We start from the raw sequence: 18305 nt of genomic DNA, 5'->3' as shown, positions 1-18305 counted from the left end.
ATTTATCATGGAGCCAGGGACACTCAACGTCTAGCTCCTCAAAATAATTTTTTTGTGCCAGTACTATACATCCATCAGGTAAAGCTGCTGTGTGGTGTAATTTAAGACTGCTATGCACAACCATTTTTACTCTCCTTCCTTCTAAAACTGATTCCTAGTAGCCCACTCCCTCACATTCCATTGCTTTGGACTTCATTCAGGAAACTTCCTTTTCTTTCATGGAGTGTCAAACTAAACCATCCCTCCCTGGTGGTCTAGTGGCTAGGATTCGGCGCTCTCACCGCCGCGGCCCGGGTTCGATTCCCGGTCAGGGAAAGTGAGGTCCTCGGAATATTTTTGCCAAAAACACCAACCTTTCAAAGAAATGATGCACTTTCAGTTCAGCGCATCATTTCTAATACTTGAGCAACAGTGAGATGTCAAAACAGGCAATGGAAATTGAAAACAAAGAGTCAGCTATCTTCCTTTCTTAGTGAATATTTTTCAGTTAGCTACTAAAAGACTTGTTTTCTTGTACAAAAGTATTTTTTTTGACATGGAGTGTCAAACTAAACCATCCCTCCCTGGTGGTCTACTGGCTAGGATTCGGCGCTCTCACCGCCGCGGCCCGGGTTCGATTCCCGGTCAGGGAAAGTGAGGTCCTTGGAATATTTTTGCCAAAAACACCAGCCTTTCAAAGAAATGATGCACTTTCAGTTCAGCGCATTATTTCTAATACTTGAGCAACAGTGAGTTGTCAAAACAGACAATGGAAATTGATAACAAAGAGTCAGCTATCTTCCTTTCTTAGTGAATATTTTTCAGTTATCTACTAAAAGACTTGTGCTCTTGTACAAAAGTATTTTTTTTGACATGGAGTGTCAAACTAAACCATCCCTCCCTGGTGGTCTACTGGCTAGGATTCAGCGCTCTCACCGCCGCGGCCCAGGTTCTATTCCCGGTCAGGGAAAGTGAGGTCCTTGGAATATTTTTGCCAAAAACACCAACCTTTCAAAGAAATGATGCACTTTCAGTTCAGCGCATCATTTCTAATACTTGAGCAACAGTGAGTTGTCAAAACAGACAATGGAAATTGATAACAAAGAGTCAACTATCTTCCTTTCTTAGTGAATATTTTTCAGTTACCTACTAAAAGACTTGTGCTCTTGTACAAAAGTATTTTTTTCATCAGAACCAATTAGACCATATTTGATATCTGAATCATTAATGTCTTCTTTCTTTAGCACCAGAACAATTTATCATGGAGCCAGGGACACTCAACGTCTAGCTCCTCAAAATAATTTTTTCGTGCCAGTACTATACATCCATCAGGTAAAGCTGCTGTGTGGTGTAATTTAAGACTGCTATGCACAACCATTTTTGCTCTCCTTCCTTCTAAAACTGATTCCTAGTAGCCCACTCCCTCACATTCCATTGCTTTGGACTTCATTCAGGAAACTTCCTTTTCTTTCATGGAGTGTCAAACTAAACCATCCCTCCCTGGTGGTCTAGTGGCTAGGATTCGGTGCTCTCACCGCCGCGGCCCGGGTTCGATTCCCGGTCAGGGAAAGTGAGGTCCTCGGAATATTTTTGCCAAAAACACCAACCTTTCAAAGAAATGATGCACTTTCAGTTCAGCGCATCATTACTAATACTTGAGCAACAGTGAGTTGTCAAAACAGACAATGGAAATTGATAACAAAGAGTCAGCTATCTTCCTTTCTTAGTGAATATTTTTCAGTTAGCTACTAAAAGACTTTTGCTCTTGTACAAAGGTATTTTTTTCATCTGAACCAATTAGACCATATTTGATATCTGAATCATTAATGTCTTCTTTCTTTAGCACCAGAACAATTTATCATGGAGCCAGGGACTCTCAACGTCTAGCTCCACAAAATAATTTTTTCGTGCCAGTACTATACATCCATCAGGTAAAGCTGCTGTGTGGTGTAATTTAAGACTGCTATGCACAACCATTTTTTCTCTTCTTCCTTCTAAAACTGATTGCTAGTAGCCCACTCCCTCACATTCCATTGCTTTGGACTTCATTCAGGAAACTTCCTTTTCTTTCATGGAGTGTCAAACTAAACCATCCCTCCCTGGTGGTCTAGTGGCTAGGATTCGGCGCTCTCACCGCCGCGGCCCGGGTTCGATTCCCGGTCAGGGAAAGTGAGGTCCTCGGATTATTTTTGCCAAAAACACCAACCTTTCAAAGAAATGATGCACTTTCAGTTCAGCGCATCATTACTAATACTTGAGCAACAGTGAGTTGTCAAAACAGACAATGGAAATTGATAACAAAGAGTCAGCTATCTTCCTTTCTTAGTGAATATTTTTCAGTTAGCTACTAAAAGACTTGTGCTCTTGTACAAAGGTATTTTTTTCATCTGAACCAATAAGACCATATTTGATATCTGAATCATTAATGTCTTCTTTCTTTAGCACCAGAACAATTTATCATGGAGCCAGGGACTCTCAACGTCTAGCTCCACAAAATAATTTTTTCGTGCCAGTACTATACATCCATCAGGTAAAGCTGCTGTGTGGTGTAATTTAAGACTGCTATGCACAACCATTTTTACTCTCCTTCCTTCTAAAACTGATTCCTAGTAGCCCACTCCCTCACATTCCATTGATTTGGACTTCATTCAGGAAACTTCCTTTTCTTTCATGGAGTGTCAAACTAAACCATCCCTCCCTGGTGGTCTAGTGGCTAGGATTCGGCGCTCTCACCGCCGCGGCCCGTGTTCTATTCCCGGTCAGGGAAAGTGAGGTCCTCGGAATATTTTTGCCAAAAACACCAACCTTTCAAAGAAATGATGCACTTTCAGTTCAGCGCATCTTTTCTAATACTTGAGCAACAGTGAGATGTCAAAACAGACAATGGAAATTGATAACAAAGAGTCAGCTATCTTCCTTTCTTAGTGAATATTTTTCAGTTAGCTACTAAAAGACTTGTGCTCTTGTACAAAAGTATGTTTTTCATCAGAACCAATTAGACCATATTTGATATCTGAATCATTAATGTCTTCTTTCTTTAGCACCAGAACAATTTATCATGGAGCCAGGGACTCTCAACGTCTAGCTCCTCAAAATAATTTTTTCGTGCCAGTACTATACATCCATCAGGTAAAACTGCTGTGTGGTGTAATTTAAGACTGCTATGCACAACCGTTTTTACTCTCCTTCCTTCTAAAACTGATTCCTAGTAGCCCACTCCCTCACATTCCATTGCTTTGGACTTCATTCAGGAAACTTCCTTTTCTTTCATGGAGTGTCAAACTAAACCATCCCTCCCTGGTGGTCTAGTGGCTAGGATTCGGCGCTCTCACCACCGTGTCCCGGGTTCAATTCCTGCTCAGGGAAAGTGAGGCCGTCGGAATATTTTTGCCAAAAACACCAACCTTTCAAAGAAATGATGCACTTTCAGTTCAGCGCATCATTTCTAATACTTGAGCAACAGTGAGTTGTCAAAACAGACAATGGAAATTGATAACAAAGAGTCAGCTATCTTCCTTTCTTAGTGAATATTTTTCAGTTAGCTACTAAAAGACTTGTGCTCTTGTACAAAAGTTGTTTTTTCATCAGAACCAATTAGACCATATTTGATATCTGAATCATTAATGTCTTCTTTCTTTAGCACCAGAACAATTTATCATGGAGCCAGGGACTCTCAACGTCTAGCTCCTCAAAATAATTTTTTCGTGCCAGTACTATACATCCATCAGGTAAAGCTGCTGTGTGGTGTAATTTAAGACTGCTATGCACAACCATTATTACTCTCCTTCCTTCTAAAACTGATTCCTAGTAGCCCACTCCCTCACATTCCATTGCTTTGGACTTCATTCAGGAAACTTCCTATTCTTTCATGGAGTGTCAAACTAAACCATCCCTCCTTGGTGGTCTAGTGGCTAGGATTCAGTGCTCTCACCGCCGCGGCCCGGGGTGGATTCCCGGGCAGGGAAAGTGAGGTCCTCGGAATATTTTTGCCAAAAACACCAACCTTTCAAAGAAATGATGCACTTTCAGTTCAGCGCATCATTTCTAATACTTGAGCAACATTGAGATGTCAAAACAGACAATGGAAATTGATAACAAAGAGTCAGCTATCTTCCTTTCTTAGTGAATATTTTTCAGTTACCTACTAAAAGAGTTGTGCTCTTGTACAAAAGTATTTTTTTCATCAGAACCAATTAGACCATATTTGATATCTGAATCATTAAGGTCTTCTTTCTTTAGCACCGGAACAATTTATCATGGAGCCAGGGACACTCAACGTCTAGCTCCTCAAAATAATTTTTTCGTGCCAGTACTATACATCCATCAGGTAAAGCTGCTGTGTGGTGTAATTTAAGACTGCTATGCACAACCATTTTTGCTCTCCTTCCTTCTAAAACTGATTCCTAGTAGCCAACTCCCTCACATTCCATTGCTTTGGACTTCATTCAGGAAACTTCCTTTTCTTTCATGGAGTGTCAAACTAAACCTTCCCTCCCTGGTGGTCTAGTGGCTAGGATTCGGCGCTCTCACCGCCGCGGCCCGGGTTCGATTCCCGGTCAGGGAAAGTGAGGTCCTCCGAATATTTTTGCCAAAAACACCAACCTTTCAAAGAAATGATGCGCTTACAGTTCAGCGCATCATTACTAATACTTGAGCAACAGTGAGTTGTCAAAACAGACAACGGAAATTGATAACAAAGAGTCAGCTATCTTCCTTTCTTAGTGAATATTTTTCAGTTAGCTACTAAAAGACTTGTGCTCTTGTACAAAAGTATTTTTTTCATCAGAACCAATTAGACCATATTTGATATCTGAATCATTAATGTCTTCTTTCTTTAGCACCAGAACAATTTATCATGGAGCCAGGGACTCTCAACGTCTAGCTCCTCAAAATAATTTTTTCGTGCCAGTACTATACATCCATCAGGTAAAGCTGCTGTGTGGTGTAATTTAAGACTGCTATGCACAACCATTTTTACTCTCCTTCCTTCTAAAACTGATTCCTAGTAGCCCACTCCCTCACATTCCATTGCTTTGGACTTCATTCAGGAATCTTCTTTTTCTTTCATGGAGTGTCAAACTAAACCATCCCTCCCTGGTGGTCTAGTGGCTAGGATTCGGCGCTCTCACCTCCGCGGCCTGGTTTCGATTCCCGGTCAGGGAAAGTGAGGTCCTCGGAATATTTTTGCCAAAAACACCAACCTTTCAAAGAAATGATGCACTTTCAGTTCAGCGCATCTTTTCTAATACTTGAGCAACAGTGAGATGTCAAAACAGACAATGGAAATTGATAACAAAGAGTCAGCTATCTTCCTTTCTTAGTGAATATTTTTCAGTTAGCTACTAAAAGACTTGTGCTCTTGTACAAAAGTATGTTTTTCATCAGAACCAATTAGACCATATTTGATATCTGAATCATTAATGTCTTCTTTCTTTAGCACCAGAACAATTTATCATGGAGCCAGGGACTCTCAACGTCTAGCTCCTCAAAATAATTTTTTCGTGCCAGTACTATACATCCATCAGGTAAAACTGCTGTGTGGTGTAATTTAAGACTGCTATGCACAACCGTTTTTACTCTCATTCCTTCTAAAACTGATTCCTAGTAGCCCACTCCCTCACATTCCATTGCTTTGGACTTCATTCAGGAAACTTCCTTTTCTTTCATGGAGTGTCAAACTAAACCATCCCTCCCTGGTGGTCTAGTGGCTAGGATTCGGCGCTCTCACCACCGTGTCCCGGGTTCAATTCCTGCTCAGGGAAAGTGAGGTCGTCGGAATATTTTTGCCAAAAACACCAACCTTTCAAAGAAATGATGCACTTTCAGTTCAGCGCATCATTTCTAATACTTGAGCAACAGTGAGTTGTCAAAACAGACAATGGAAATTGATAACAAAGAGTCAGCTATCTTCCTTTCTTAGTGAATATTTTTCAGTTAGCTACTAAAAGACTTGTGCTCTTGTACAAAAGTTGTTTTTTCATCAGAACCAATTAGACCATATTTGATATCTGAATCATTAATGTCTTCTTTCTTTAGCACCAGAACAATTTATCATGGAGCCAGGGACTCTCAACGTCTAGCTCCTCAAAATAATTTTTTCGTGCCAGTACTATACATCCATCAGGTAAAGCTGCTGTGTGGTGTAATTTAAGACTGCTATGCACAACCATTATTACTCTCCTTCCTTCTAAAACTGATTCCTAGTAGCCCACTCCCTCACATTCCATTGCTTTGGACTTCATTCAGGAAACTTCCTATTCTTTCATGGAGGGTCAAACTAAACCATCCCTCCTTGGTGGTCTAGTGGCTAGGATTCAGTGCTCTCACCGCCGCGGCCCGGGTTTGATTCCCGGGCAGGGAAAGTGAGGTCCTCGGAATATTTTTGCCAAAAACACCAACCTTTCAAAGAAATGATGCACTTTCAGTTCAGCGCATCATTTCTAATACTTGAGCAACAGTGAGATGTCAAAACAGACAATGGAAATTGATAACAAAGAGTCAGCTATCTTCCTTTCTTAGTGAATATTTTTCAGTTACCTACTAAAAGAGTTGTGCTCTTGTACAAAAGTATTTTTTTCATCAGAACCAATTAGACCATATTTGATATCTGAATCATTAAGGTCTTCTTTCTTTAGCACCGGAACAATTTATCATGGAGCCAGGGACACTCAACGTCTAGCTCCTCAAAATAATTTTTTCGTGCCAGTACTATACATCCATCAGGTAAAGCTGCTGTGTGGTGTAATTTAAGACTGCTATGCACAACCATTTTTGCTCTCCTTCCTTCTAAAACTGATTCCTAGTAGCCCACTCCCTCACATTCCATTGCTTTGGACTTCATTCAGGAAACTTCCTTTTCTTTCATGGAGTGTCAAACTAAACCTTCCCTCCCTGGTGGTCTAGTGGCTAGGATTCGGCGCTCTCACCGCCGCGGCCCGGGTTCGATTCCCGGTCAGGGAAAGTGAGGTCCTCCGAATATTTTTGCCAAAAACACCAACCTTTCAAAGAAATGATGCGCTTACAGTTCAGCGCATCATTACTAATACTTGAGCAACAGTGAGTTGTCAAAACAGACAACGGAAATTGATAACAAAGAGTCAGCTATCTTCCTTTCTTAGTGAATATTTTTCAGTTAGCTACTAAAAGACTTGTGCTCTTGTACAAAAGTATTTTTTTCATCAGAACCAATTAGACCATATTTGATATCTGAATCATTAATGTCTTCTTTCTTTAGCACCAGAACAATTTATCATGGAGCCAGGGACTCTCAACGTCTAGCTCCTCAAAATAATTTTTTCGTGCCAGTACTATACATCCATCAGGTAAAGCTGCTGTGTGGTGTAATTTAAGACTGCTATGCACAACCATTTTTACTCTCCTTCCTTCTAAAACTGATTCCTAGTAGCCCACTCCCTCACATTCCATTGCTTTGGACTTCATTCAGGAATCTTCTTTTTCTTTCATGGAGTGTCAAACTAAACCATCCCTCCCTGGTGGTCTAGTGGCTAGGATTCGGCGCTCTCACCTCCGCGGCCTGGTTTCGATTCCCGGTCAGGGAAAGTGAGGTCCTCGGAATATTTTTGCCAAAAACACCAACCTTTCAAAGAAATGATGCGCTTACAGTTCAACGCATCATTACTAATACTTGAGCAACAGTACAGACAACGGAAATTGATAACAAAGAGTCAGCTATCTTCCTTTCTTAGTGAATATTTTTCAGTTAGCTACTAAAAGACTTGTGCTCTTGTACAAAAGTATTTTTTTCATCAGAACCAATTAGACCATATTTGATATCTGAATCATTAATGTCTTCTTTCTTTAGCACCAGAACAATTTATCATGGAGGCCGGGACACTCAACGTCTAGCTCCTCAAAATAATTTTTTCGTGCCAGTACTATACATCCATCAGGTAAAGCTGCTGTGTGGTGTAATTTAAGACTGCTATGCACAACCATTTTTACTCTCCTTCCTTCTAAAACTGATTCCTAGTAGCCCACTCCCTCACATTCCATTGCTTTGGACTTCATTCAGGAAACTTCCTTTTCTTTCATGGAGTGTCAAACTAAACCATCCCTCCCTGATGGTCTAGTGGCTAGGATTCGGCGCTCTCACCGCCGTGGCCCGGGTTCGATTCCCGGTCAGGGAAAGTGAGGTCCTCGGATTATTTTTGCCAAAAACACCAACCTTTCAAAGAAATGATGCACTTTCAGTTCAGCGCATCATTTCTAATACTTGAGCAACAGTGAGATGTCAAAACAGACAATGGAAATTGATAACAAAGAGTCAGCTATCTTCCTTTCTTAGTGAATATTTTTCAGTTACCTACTAAAAGAGTTGTGCTCTTGTACAAAAGTATTTTTTTCATCAGAACCAATTAGACCATATTTGATATCTGAATCATTAAGGTCTTCTTTCTTTAGCACCGGAACAATTTATCATGGAGCCAGGGACACTCAACGTCTAGCTCCTCAAAATAATTTTTTCGTGCCAGTACTATACATCCATCAGGTAAAGCTGCTGTGTGGTGTAATTTAAGACTGCTATGCACAACCATTTTTGCTCTCCTTCCTTCTAAAACTGATTCCTAGTAGCCCACTCCCTCACATTCCATTGCTTTGGACTTCATTCAGGAAACTTCCTTTTCTTTCATGGAGTGTCAAACTAAACCATCCCTCCCTGTTGGTCTAGTGGCTAGGATTCGGCGCTCTCACCGCCGCGGCCCGGGTTCAATTCCCGGTCAGGGAAAGTGAGGTCCTCGGAATGTTTTTGCCAAAAACACCAACCTTTCAAAGAAATGATGCACTTTCAGTTCAGCGCATCATTTCTAATACTTGAGCAACAGTGAGATGTCAAAACAGGCAATGGAAATTGAAAACAAAGAGTCAGCTATCTTCCTTTCTTAGTGAATATTTTTCAGTTAGCTACTAAAAGACTTGTTTTCTTGTACAAAAGTATTTTTTTTGACATGGAGTGTCAAACTAAACCATCCCTCCCTGGTGGTCTACTGGCTAGGATTCGGCGCTCTCACCGCCGCGGCCCGGGTTCGATTCCCGGTCAGGGAAAGTGAGGTCCTTGGAATATTTTTGCCAAAAACACCAGCCTTTCAAAGAAATGATGCACTTTCAGTTCAGCGCATTATTTCTAATACTTGAGCAACAGTGAGTTGTCAAAACAGACAATGGAAATTGATAACAAAGAGTCAGCTATCTTCCTTTCTTAGTGAATATTTTTCAGTTATCTACTAAAAGACTTGTGCTCTTGTACAAAAGTATTTTTTTTGACATGGAGTGTCAAACTAAACCATCCCTCCCTGGTGGTCTACTGGCTAGGATTCAGCGCTCTCACCGCCGCGGCCCAGGTTCTATTCCCGGTCAGGGAAAGTGAGGTCCTTGGAATATTTTTGCCAAAAACACCAACCTTTCAAAGAAATGATGCACTTTCAGTTCAGCGCATCATTTCTAATACTTGAGCAACAGTGAGTTGTCAAAACAGACAATGGAAATTGATAACAAAGAGTCAGCTATCTTCCTTTCTTAGTGAATATTTTTCAGTTAGCTACTAAAAGACTTGTGCTCTTGTACAAAAGTATTTTTTTCATCAGAACCAATTAGACCATATTTGATATCTGAATCATTAATGTCTTCTTTCTTTAGCACCAGAACAATTTATCATGGAGCCAGGGACACTCAACGTCTAGCTCCTCAAAATAATTTTTTCGTGCCAGTACTATACATCCATCAGGTAAACCTGCTGTGTGGTGTAATTTAAGACTGCTATGCACAACCATTTTTGCTCTCCTTCCTTCTAAAACTGATTCCTAGTAGCCCACTCCCTCACATTCCATTGCTTTGGACTTCATTCAGGAAACTTCCTTTTCTTTCATGGAGTGTCAAACTAAACCATCCCTCCCTGGTGGTCTAGTGGCTAGGATTCGGTGCTCTCACCGCCGCGGCCCGGGTTCAATTCCCGGTCAGGGAAAGTGAGGTCCTCGGAATGTTTTTGCCAAAAACACCAACCTTTCAAAGAAATGATGCACTTTCAGTTCAGCGCATCATTTCTAATACTTGAGCAACAGTGAGATGTCAAAACAGGCAATGGAAATTGAAAACAAAGAGTCAGCTATCTTCCTTTCTTAGTGAATATTTTTCAGTTAGCTACTAAAAGACTTGTTTTCTTGTACAAAAGTATTTTTTTTGACATGGAGTGTCAAACTAAACCATCCCTCCCTGGTGGTCTACTGGCTAGGATTCGGCGCTCTCACCGCCGCGGCCCGGGTTCGATTCCCGGTCAGGGAAAGTGAGGTCCTTGGAATATTTTTGCCAAAAACACCAGCCTTTCAAAGAAATGATGCACTTTCAGTTCAGCGCATTATTTCTAATACTTGAGCAACAGTGAGTTGTCAAAACAGACAATGGAAATTGATAACAAAGAGTCAGCTATCTTCCTTTCTTAGTGAATATTTTTCAGTTATCTACTAAAAGACTTGTGCTCTTGTACAAAAGTATTTTTTTTGACATGGAGTGTCAAACTAAACCATCCCTCCCTGGTGGTCTACTGGCTAGGATTCAGCGCTCTCACCGCCGCGGCCCAGGTTCTATTCCCGGTCAGGGAAAGTGAGGTCCTTGGAATATTTTTGCCAAAAACACCAACCTTTCAAAGAAATGATGCACTTTCAGTTCAGCGCATCATTTCTAATACTTGAGCAACAGTGAGTTGTCAAAACAGACAATGGAAATTGATAACAAAGAGTCAGCTATCTTCCTTTCTTAGTGAATATTTTTCAGTTAGCTACTAAAAGACTTGTGCTCTTGTACAAAAGTATTTTTTTCATCAGAACCAATTAGACCATATTTGATATCTGAATCATTAATGTCTTCTTTCTTTAGCACCAGAACAATTTATCATGGAGCCAGGGACACTCAACGTCTAGCTCCTCAAAATAATTTTTTCGTGCCAGTACTATACATCCATCAGGTAAACCTGCTGTGTGGTGTAATTTAAGACTGCTATGCACAACCATTTTTGCTCTCCTTCCTTCTAAAACTGATTCCTAGTAGCCCACTCCCTCACATTCCATTGCTTTGGACTTCATTCAGGAAACTTCCTTTTCTTTCATGGAGTGTCAAACTAAACCATCCCTCCCTGGTGGTCTAGTGGCTAGGATTCGGTGCTCTCACCGCCGCGGCCCGGGTTCGATTCCCGGTCAGGGAAAGTGAGGTCCTCTGAATATTTTTGCCAAAAACACCAACCTTTCAAAGAAATGATGCACTTTCAGTTCAGCGCATCATTACTAATACTTGAGCAACAGTGAGTTGTCAAAACAGACAATGGAAATTGATAACAAAGAGTCAGCTATCTTCCTTTCTTAGTGAATATTTTTCAGTTAGCTACTAAAAGACTTGTGCTCTTGTACAAAGGTATTTTTTTCATCTGAACCAATTAGACCATATTTGATATCTGAATCATTAATGTCTTCTTTCTTTAGCACCAGAACAATTTATCATGGAGCCAGGGACTCTCAACGTCTAGCTCCACAAAATAATTTTTTCGTGCCAGTACTATACATCCATCAGGTAAAGCTGCTGTGTGGTGTAATTTAAGACTGCTATGCACAACCATTTTTTCTCTTCTTCCTTCTAAAACTGATTGCTAGTAGCCCACTCCCTCACATTCCATTGCTTTGGACTTCATTCAGGAAACTTCCTTTTCTTTCATGGAGTGTCAAACTAAACCATCCCTCCCTGGTGGTCTAGTGGCTAGGATTCGGCGCTCTCACCGCCGCGGCCCGGGTTCGATTCCCGGTCAGGGAAAGTGAGGTCCTCGGATTATTTTTGCCAAAAACACCAACCTTTCAAAGAAATGATGCACTTTCAGTTCAGCGCATCATTACTAATACTTGAGCAACAGTGAGTTGTCAAAACAGACAATGGAAATTGATAACAAAGAGTCAGCTATCTTCCTTTCTTAGTGAATATTTTTCAGTTAGCTACTAAAAGACTTGTGCTCTTGTACAAAGGTATTTTTTTCATCTGAACCAATTAGACCATATTTGATATCTGAATCATTAATGTCTTCTTTCTTTAGCACCAGAACAATTTATCATGGAGCCAGGGACTCTCAACGTCTAGCTCCACAAAATAATTTTTTCGTGCCAGTACTATACATCCATCAGGTAAAGCTGCTGTGTGGTGTAATTTAAGACTGCTATGCACAACCATTTTTACTCTCCTTCCTTCTAAAACTGATTCCTAGTAGCCCACTCCCTCACATTCCATTGCTTTGGACTTCATTCAGGAAACTTCCTTTTCTTTCATGGAGTGTCAAACTAAACCTTCCCTCCCTGGTGGTCTAGTGGCTAGGATTCGGCGCTCTCACCGCCGCGTCCCGGGTTCGATTCCCGGTCAGGGAAAGTGAGGTCCTCCGAATATTTTTGCCAAAAACACCAACCTTTCAAAGAAATGATGCGCTTACAGTTCAGTGCATCATTACTAATGCTTGAGCAACAGTGAGTTGTCAAAACAGACAACGGAAATTGATAACAAAGAGTCAGCTATCTTCCTTTCTTAGTGAATATTTTTCAGTTAGCTACTAAAAGACTTGTGCTCTTGTACAAAAGTATTTTTTTCATCAGAACCAATTAGACCATATTTGATATCTGAATCATTAATGTCTTCTTTCTTTAGCACCAGAACAATTTATCATGGAGCCAGGGACTCTCAACGTCTAGCTCCTCAAAATAATTTTTTTGTGCCAGTACTATACATCCATCAGGTAAAGCTGCTGTGTGGTGTAATTTAAGACTGCTATGCACAACCATTTTTACTGTCCTTCCTTCTAAAACTGATTCCTAGTAGCCCACTCCCTCACATTCCATTGCTTTGGACTTCATTCAGGAAACTTCCTTTTCTTTCATGGAGTGTCAAACTAAACCATCCCTCCTTGGTGGTCTAGTGGCTAGGATTCGGCGCTCTCACCGCCGTGTCCCGGGTTCGATTCCTGGTCAGGGAAAGTGAGGTCGTCGGAATATTTTTGCCAAAAACACCAACCTTTCAAAGAAATGATGCACTTTCAGTTCAGCGCATCATTTCTAATACTTGAGCAACAGTGAGTTGTCAAAACAGACAATGGAAATTGATAACAAAGAGTCAGCTATATTCCTTTCTTAGTGAATATTTTTCAGTTAGCTACTTAAAGACTTGTGCTCTTGTACAAAAGTATTTTTTTCATCAGAACCAATTAGACCATATTTGATATCTGAATCATTAAGGTCTTCTTTCTTTAGCACCAGAACAATTTATCCTGGAGCCAGGGACTCTCAACGTCTAGCTCCTCAAAATAATTTTTTCGTGCCAGTACTATACATCCATCAGGTAAAGCTGCTGTGTGGTGTAATTTAAGACTGCTATGCACAACCATTTTTACTCTCCTTCCTTCTAAAACTGATTCCTAGTAGCCCACTCCCTCACATTCCATTGCTTTGGACTTCATTCAGGAAACTTCCTTTTCTTTCATGGAGTGTCAAACTAAACCATCCCTCCCTGGTGGTCTAGTGGCTAGGATTCAGCGCTCTCACCGCCGCGGCCCGGGTTTGATTCCCAGGCAGGGAAAGTGAGGTCCTCGGAGTATTTTTGCCAAAAACACCAACCTTTCAAAGAAATGATGCACTTTCAGTTCCGCGCATCATTTCTAATACTTGAGCAACAGTGAGATGTCAAAACAGACAATGGAAATTGATAACAAAGAGTCAGCTATCTTCCTTTCTTAGTGAATATTTTTCAGTTACCTACTAAAAGACTTGTGCTCTAGTACAAAAGTATTTTTTTCATCAGAACCAATTAGACCATATTTGATATCTGAATCATTAAGGTCTTCTTTCTTTAGCACCGGAACAATTTATCATGGAGCCAGGGACACTCAACGTCTAGCTCCTCAAAATAATTTTTTCGTGCCAGTACTATACATCCATCAGGTAAAGCTGCTGTGTGGTGTAATTTAAGACTGCTATGCACAACCATTTTTGCTCTCCTTCCTTCTAAAACTGATTCCTAGTAGCCCACTCCCTCACATTCCATTGCTTTGGACTTCATTCAGGAAACTTCCTTTTCTTTCATGGAGTGTCAAACTAAACCTTCCCTCCCTGGTGGTCTAGTGGCTAGGATTCGGCGCTCTCACCGCCGCGGCCTGGTTTCGATTCCCGGTCAGGGAAAGTGAGGTCCTCGGAATATTTTTGCCAAAAACACCAACCTTTCAAAGAAATGATGCGCTTACAGTTCAGCGCATCATTACTAATACTTGAGCAACAGTGAGTTGTCAAAACAGACAACGGAAATTGATAACAAAGAGTCAGCTATCTTCCTTTCTTAGTGAATATTTTTCAGTTAGCTACTAAAAGACTTGTGCTCTTGTACAAAAGTATTTTTTTCATCAGAACCAATTAGACCATATTTGATATCTGAATCATTAATGTCTTCTTTCTTTAGCACCAGAACAATTTATCATGGAGCCAGGGACTCTCAACGTCTAGCTCCTCAAAATAATTTTTTCGTGCCAGTACTATACATCCATCAGGTAAAGCTGCTGTGTGGTGTAATTTAAGACTGCTATGCACAACCATTTTTACTCTCCTTCCTTCTAAAACTGATTCCTAGTAGCCCACTCCCTCACATTCCATCGCTTTGGACTTCATTCAGGAAACTTCTTTTTCTTTCATGGAGTGTCAAACTAAACCATCCCTCCCTGGTGGTCTAGTGGCTAGGATTCGGCGCTCTCACCGCCGCGGCCTGGTTTCGATTCCCGGTCAGGGAAAGTGAGGTCCTCGGAATATTTTTGCCAAAAACACCAACCTTTCAAAGAAATGATGCGCTTACAGTTCAGCGCATCATTACTAATACTTGAGCAACAGTGAGTTGTCAAAACAGACAACGGAAATTGATAACAAAGAGTCAGCTATCTTCCTTTCTTAGTGAATATTTTTCAGTTAGCTACTAAAAGACTTGTGCTCTTGTACAAAAGTATTTTTTTCATCAGAACCAGTTAGACCATATTTGATATCTGAATCATTAATGTCTTCTTTCTTTAGCACCAGAACAATTTATGATGGAGGCCGGGACACTCAACGTCTAGCTCCTCAAAATAATTTTTTCGTGCCAGTACTATACATCCATCAGGTAAAGCTGCTGTGTGGTGTAATTTAAGACTGCTATGCACAACCATTTTTACTCTCCTTCCTTCTAAAACTGATTCCTAGTAGCCCACTCCCTCACATTCCATTGCTTTGGACTTCATTCAGGAAACTTCCTTTTCTTTCATGGAGTGTCAAACTAAACCATCCCTCCCTGGTGGTCTAGTGGCTAGGATTCAGCGCTCTCACCGCCGCGGCCCGGGTTTGATTCCCGGGCAGGGAAAGTGAGGTCCTCTGAATATTTTTGCCAAAAACACCAACCTTTCAAAGAAATGATGCACTTTCAGTTCAGCGCATCATTTCTAATACTTGAGCAACAGTGAGATGTCAAAACAGACAATGGCAATTGATAACAAAGAGTCAACTATCTTCCTTTCTTAGTGAATATTTTTCAGTTAGCTACTAAAAGACTTGTGCTCTTGTACAAAAGTATTTTTTTCATCAGAACCAATTAGACCATATTTGATATCTGAATCATTAATGTCTTCTTTCTTTAGCACCAGAACAATTTATCATGGAGCCAGGGACACTCAACGTCTAGCTCCTCAAAATAATTTTTTTGTGCCAGTACTATACATCCATCAGGTAAAGCTGCTGTGTGGTGTAATTTAAGACTGCTATGCACAACCATTTTTACTCTCCTTCCTTCTAAAACTGATTCCTAGTAGCCCACTCCCTCACATTCCATTGCTTTGGACTTCATTCAGGAAACTTCCTTTTCTTTCATGGAGTGTCAAACTAAACCATCCCTCCTTGGTGGTCTAGTGGCTAGGATTCGGCGCTCTCACCACCGCGTCCCGGGTTCGATTCCTGGTCAGGGAAAGTGAGGTCCTCGGAATATTTTTGCCAAAAACACCAACCTTTCAAAGAAATGATGCACTTTCAGTTCAGCGCATCATTTCTAATACTTGAGCAACAGTGAGTTGTCAAAACAGACAATGGAAATTGATAACAAAGAGTCAGCTATATTCCTTTCTTAGTGAATATTTTTCAGTTAGCTACTTAAAGACTTGTGCTCTTGTACAAAAGTATTTTTTTCATCAGAACCAATTAGACCATATTTGATATCTGAATCATTAATGTCTTCTTTCTTTAGCACCAGAACAATTTATCATGGAGCCAGGGACACTCAACGTCTAGCTCCTCAAAATAATTTTTTTGTGCCAGTACTATACATCCATCAGGTAAAGCTGCTGTGTGGTGTAATTTAAGACTGCTATGCACAACCATTTTTACTCTCCTTCCTTCTAAAACTGATTCCTAGTAGCCCACTCCCTCACATTCCATTGCTTTGGACTTCATTCAGGAAACTTCCTTTTCTTTCATGGAGTGTCAAACTAAACCATCCCTCCTTGGTGGTCTAGTGGCTAGGATTCGGCGCTCTCACCACCACGTTCCGGGTTCGATTCCTGGTCAGGGAAAGTGAGGTCCTCGGAATATTTTTGCCAAAAACACCAACCTTTCAAAGAAATGATGCACTTTCAGTTCAGCGCATCATTTCTAATACTTGAGCAACAGTGAGTTGTCAAAACAGACAATGGAAATTGATAACAAAGAGTCAGCTATATTCCTTTCTTAGTGAATATTTTTCAGTTAGCTACTTAAAGACTTGTGCTCTTGTACAAAAGTATTTTTTTCATCAGAACCAATTAGACCATATTTGATATCTGAATCATTAATGTCTTCTTTCTTTAGCACCAGAACAATTTATTCTGGAGCCAGGGACTCTCAACGTCTAGCTCCTCAAAATAATTTTTTCGTGCCAGTACTATACATCCATCAAGTAAAGCTGCTGTGTGGTGTAATTTAAGACTGCTATGCACAACCATTTTTACTCTCCTTCCTTCTAAAACTGATTCCTAGTAGCCCACTCCCTCACATTCCATTGCTTTGGACTTCATTCAGGAAACTTCCTTTTCTTTCATGGAGTGTCAAACTAAACCATCCCTCCCTGGTGGTCTAGTGGCTAGGATTCAGCGTTTTCACCGCCGCGGCCCGGGTTTGATTCCCGGGCAGGGAAAGTGAGGTCCTCGGAATATTTTTGCCAAAAACACCAACCTTTCAAAGAAATGATGCACTTTCAGTTCAGCGCATCATTTCTAATACTTGAGCAACAGTGAGATGTCAAAACAGACAATGGAAATTGATAACAAAGAGTCAGCTATCTTCCTTTCTTAGTGAATATTTTTCAGTTAGCTACTAAAAGACTTGTGCTCTTGTACAAAAGTATTTTTTTCATCAGAACCAATTAGACCATATTTGATATCTGAATCGTTAAGGTCTTCTTTCTTTAGCACCGGAACAATTTATCATGGAGCCAGGGACACTCAACGTCTAGCTCCTCAAAATAATTTTTTCGTGCCAGTACTATACATCCATCAGGTAAAGCTGCTGTGTGGTGTAATTTAAGACTGCTATGCACAACCATTTTTACTCTCCTTCCTTCTAAAACTGATTCCTAGTAGCCCACTCCCTCAGATTCCATTGCTTTGGACTTCATTCAGGAAACTTCCTTTTCTTTCATGGAGTGTCAAACTAAACCATCCCTCCCTGATGGTCTAGTGGCTAGGATTCGGCGCTCTCACCGCCGCGGCTCGGGTTCGATTCCTGGTCAGGGAAAGTGAGGTCCTCGGAGTATTTTTGCCAAAAACACCAACCTTTCAAAGAAATGATGCACTTTCAGTTCAGCGCATCATTTCTAATACTTGAGCAACAGTGAGTTGTCAAAACAGACAACAGAAATTGATAACAAAGAGTCAGCTATCTTCCTTTCTTAGTGAATATTTTTCAGTTAGCTACTAAAAGACTTGTGCTCTTGTACAAAAGTATTTTTTTCATCAGAACCAATTAGACCATATTTGATATCTGAATCATTTAGGTCTTCTTTCTTTAGCACCAGAACAATTTATCATGGAGCCAGGGACTCTCAACGTCTAGCTCCTCAAAATAATTTTTTCGTGCCAGTACTATACATCCATCAGGTAAAGCTGCTGTGTGGTGTAATTTAAGACTGCTATGCACAACCATTTTTACTCTCCTTCCTTCTAAAACTGATTCCTAGTAGCCCACTCCCTCACATTCCATTGCTTTGGACTTCATTCAGGAAACTTCTTTTTCTTTCATGGAGTGTCAAACTAAACCATC

General features: G+C 40.7%; 11 non-coding genes across 11 annotated transcripts; all 11 read left to right on the top strand.

The window, feature by feature from the left end:
- Positions 1 to 243: 243 nt before the first annotated feature.
- Positions 244 to 315, top strand: TRNAE-CUC (transfer RNA glutamic acid (anticodon CUC)). Its single transcript has one exon. It is a non-coding gene; the product is annotated as a tRNA-Glu (tRNA).
- A 1161-nt stretch (positions 316 to 1476) lies between these two features.
- Positions 1477 to 1548, top strand: TRNAE-CUC (transfer RNA glutamic acid (anticodon CUC)). The gene has a single exon. It is a non-coding gene; the product is annotated as a tRNA-Glu (tRNA).
- A 527-nt stretch (positions 1549 to 2075) lies between these two features.
- Positions 2076 to 2147, top strand: TRNAE-CUC (transfer RNA glutamic acid (anticodon CUC)). Its single transcript has one exon. It is a non-coding gene; the product is annotated as a tRNA-Glu (tRNA).
- A 2324-nt stretch (positions 2148 to 4471) lies between these two features.
- TRNAE-CUC (transfer RNA glutamic acid (anticodon CUC)) lies at positions 4472 to 4543 on the top strand. The gene has a single exon. It is a non-coding gene; the product is annotated as a tRNA-Glu (tRNA).
- A 2324-nt stretch (positions 4544 to 6867) lies between these two features.
- Positions 6868 to 6939, top strand: TRNAE-CUC (transfer RNA glutamic acid (anticodon CUC)). Its single transcript has one exon. It is a non-coding gene; the product is annotated as a tRNA-Glu (tRNA).
- Positions 6940 to 8054: 1115 nt separating this feature from the next.
- On the top strand, positions 8055 to 8126 carry TRNAE-CUC (transfer RNA glutamic acid (anticodon CUC)). The gene has a single exon. It is a non-coding gene; the product is annotated as a tRNA-Glu (tRNA).
- Positions 8127 to 9886: 1760 nt separating this feature from the next.
- On the top strand, positions 9887 to 9958 carry TRNAE-CUC (transfer RNA glutamic acid (anticodon CUC)). Its single transcript has one exon. It is a non-coding gene; the product is annotated as a tRNA-Glu (tRNA).
- Positions 9959 to 11119: 1161 nt separating this feature from the next.
- Positions 11120 to 11191, top strand: TRNAE-CUC (transfer RNA glutamic acid (anticodon CUC)). Its single transcript has one exon. It is a non-coding gene; the product is annotated as a tRNA-Glu (tRNA).
- Positions 11192 to 11718: 527 nt separating this feature from the next.
- On the top strand, positions 11719 to 11790 carry TRNAE-CUC (transfer RNA glutamic acid (anticodon CUC)). Its single transcript has one exon. It is a non-coding gene; the product is annotated as a tRNA-Glu (tRNA).
- A 527-nt stretch (positions 11791 to 12317) lies between these two features.
- On the top strand, positions 12318 to 12389 carry TRNAE-CUC (transfer RNA glutamic acid (anticodon CUC)). The gene has a single exon. It is a non-coding gene; the product is annotated as a tRNA-Glu (tRNA).
- Positions 12390 to 12916: 527 nt separating this feature from the next.
- On the top strand, positions 12917 to 12988 carry TRNAE-CUC (transfer RNA glutamic acid (anticodon CUC)). The gene has a single exon. It is a non-coding gene; the product is annotated as a tRNA-Glu (tRNA).
- Positions 12989 to 18305: the final 5317 nt, after the last annotated feature.

The sequence above is a fragment of the Taudactylus pleione genome, unplaced genomic scaffold (genome assembly GCF_031769625.1).
Source record: "Taudactylus pleione unplaced genomic scaffold, aTauple2 ptg000174l, whole genome shotgun sequence".
Taxonomy (NCBI): Eukaryota; Metazoa; Chordata; class Amphibia; order Anura; family Myobatrachidae; genus Taudactylus; species Taudactylus pleione.
The sequence above is the reverse complement of the archived record's forward strand: the minus strand, read 5'-3'. Positions and strand labels throughout refer to the sequence as shown.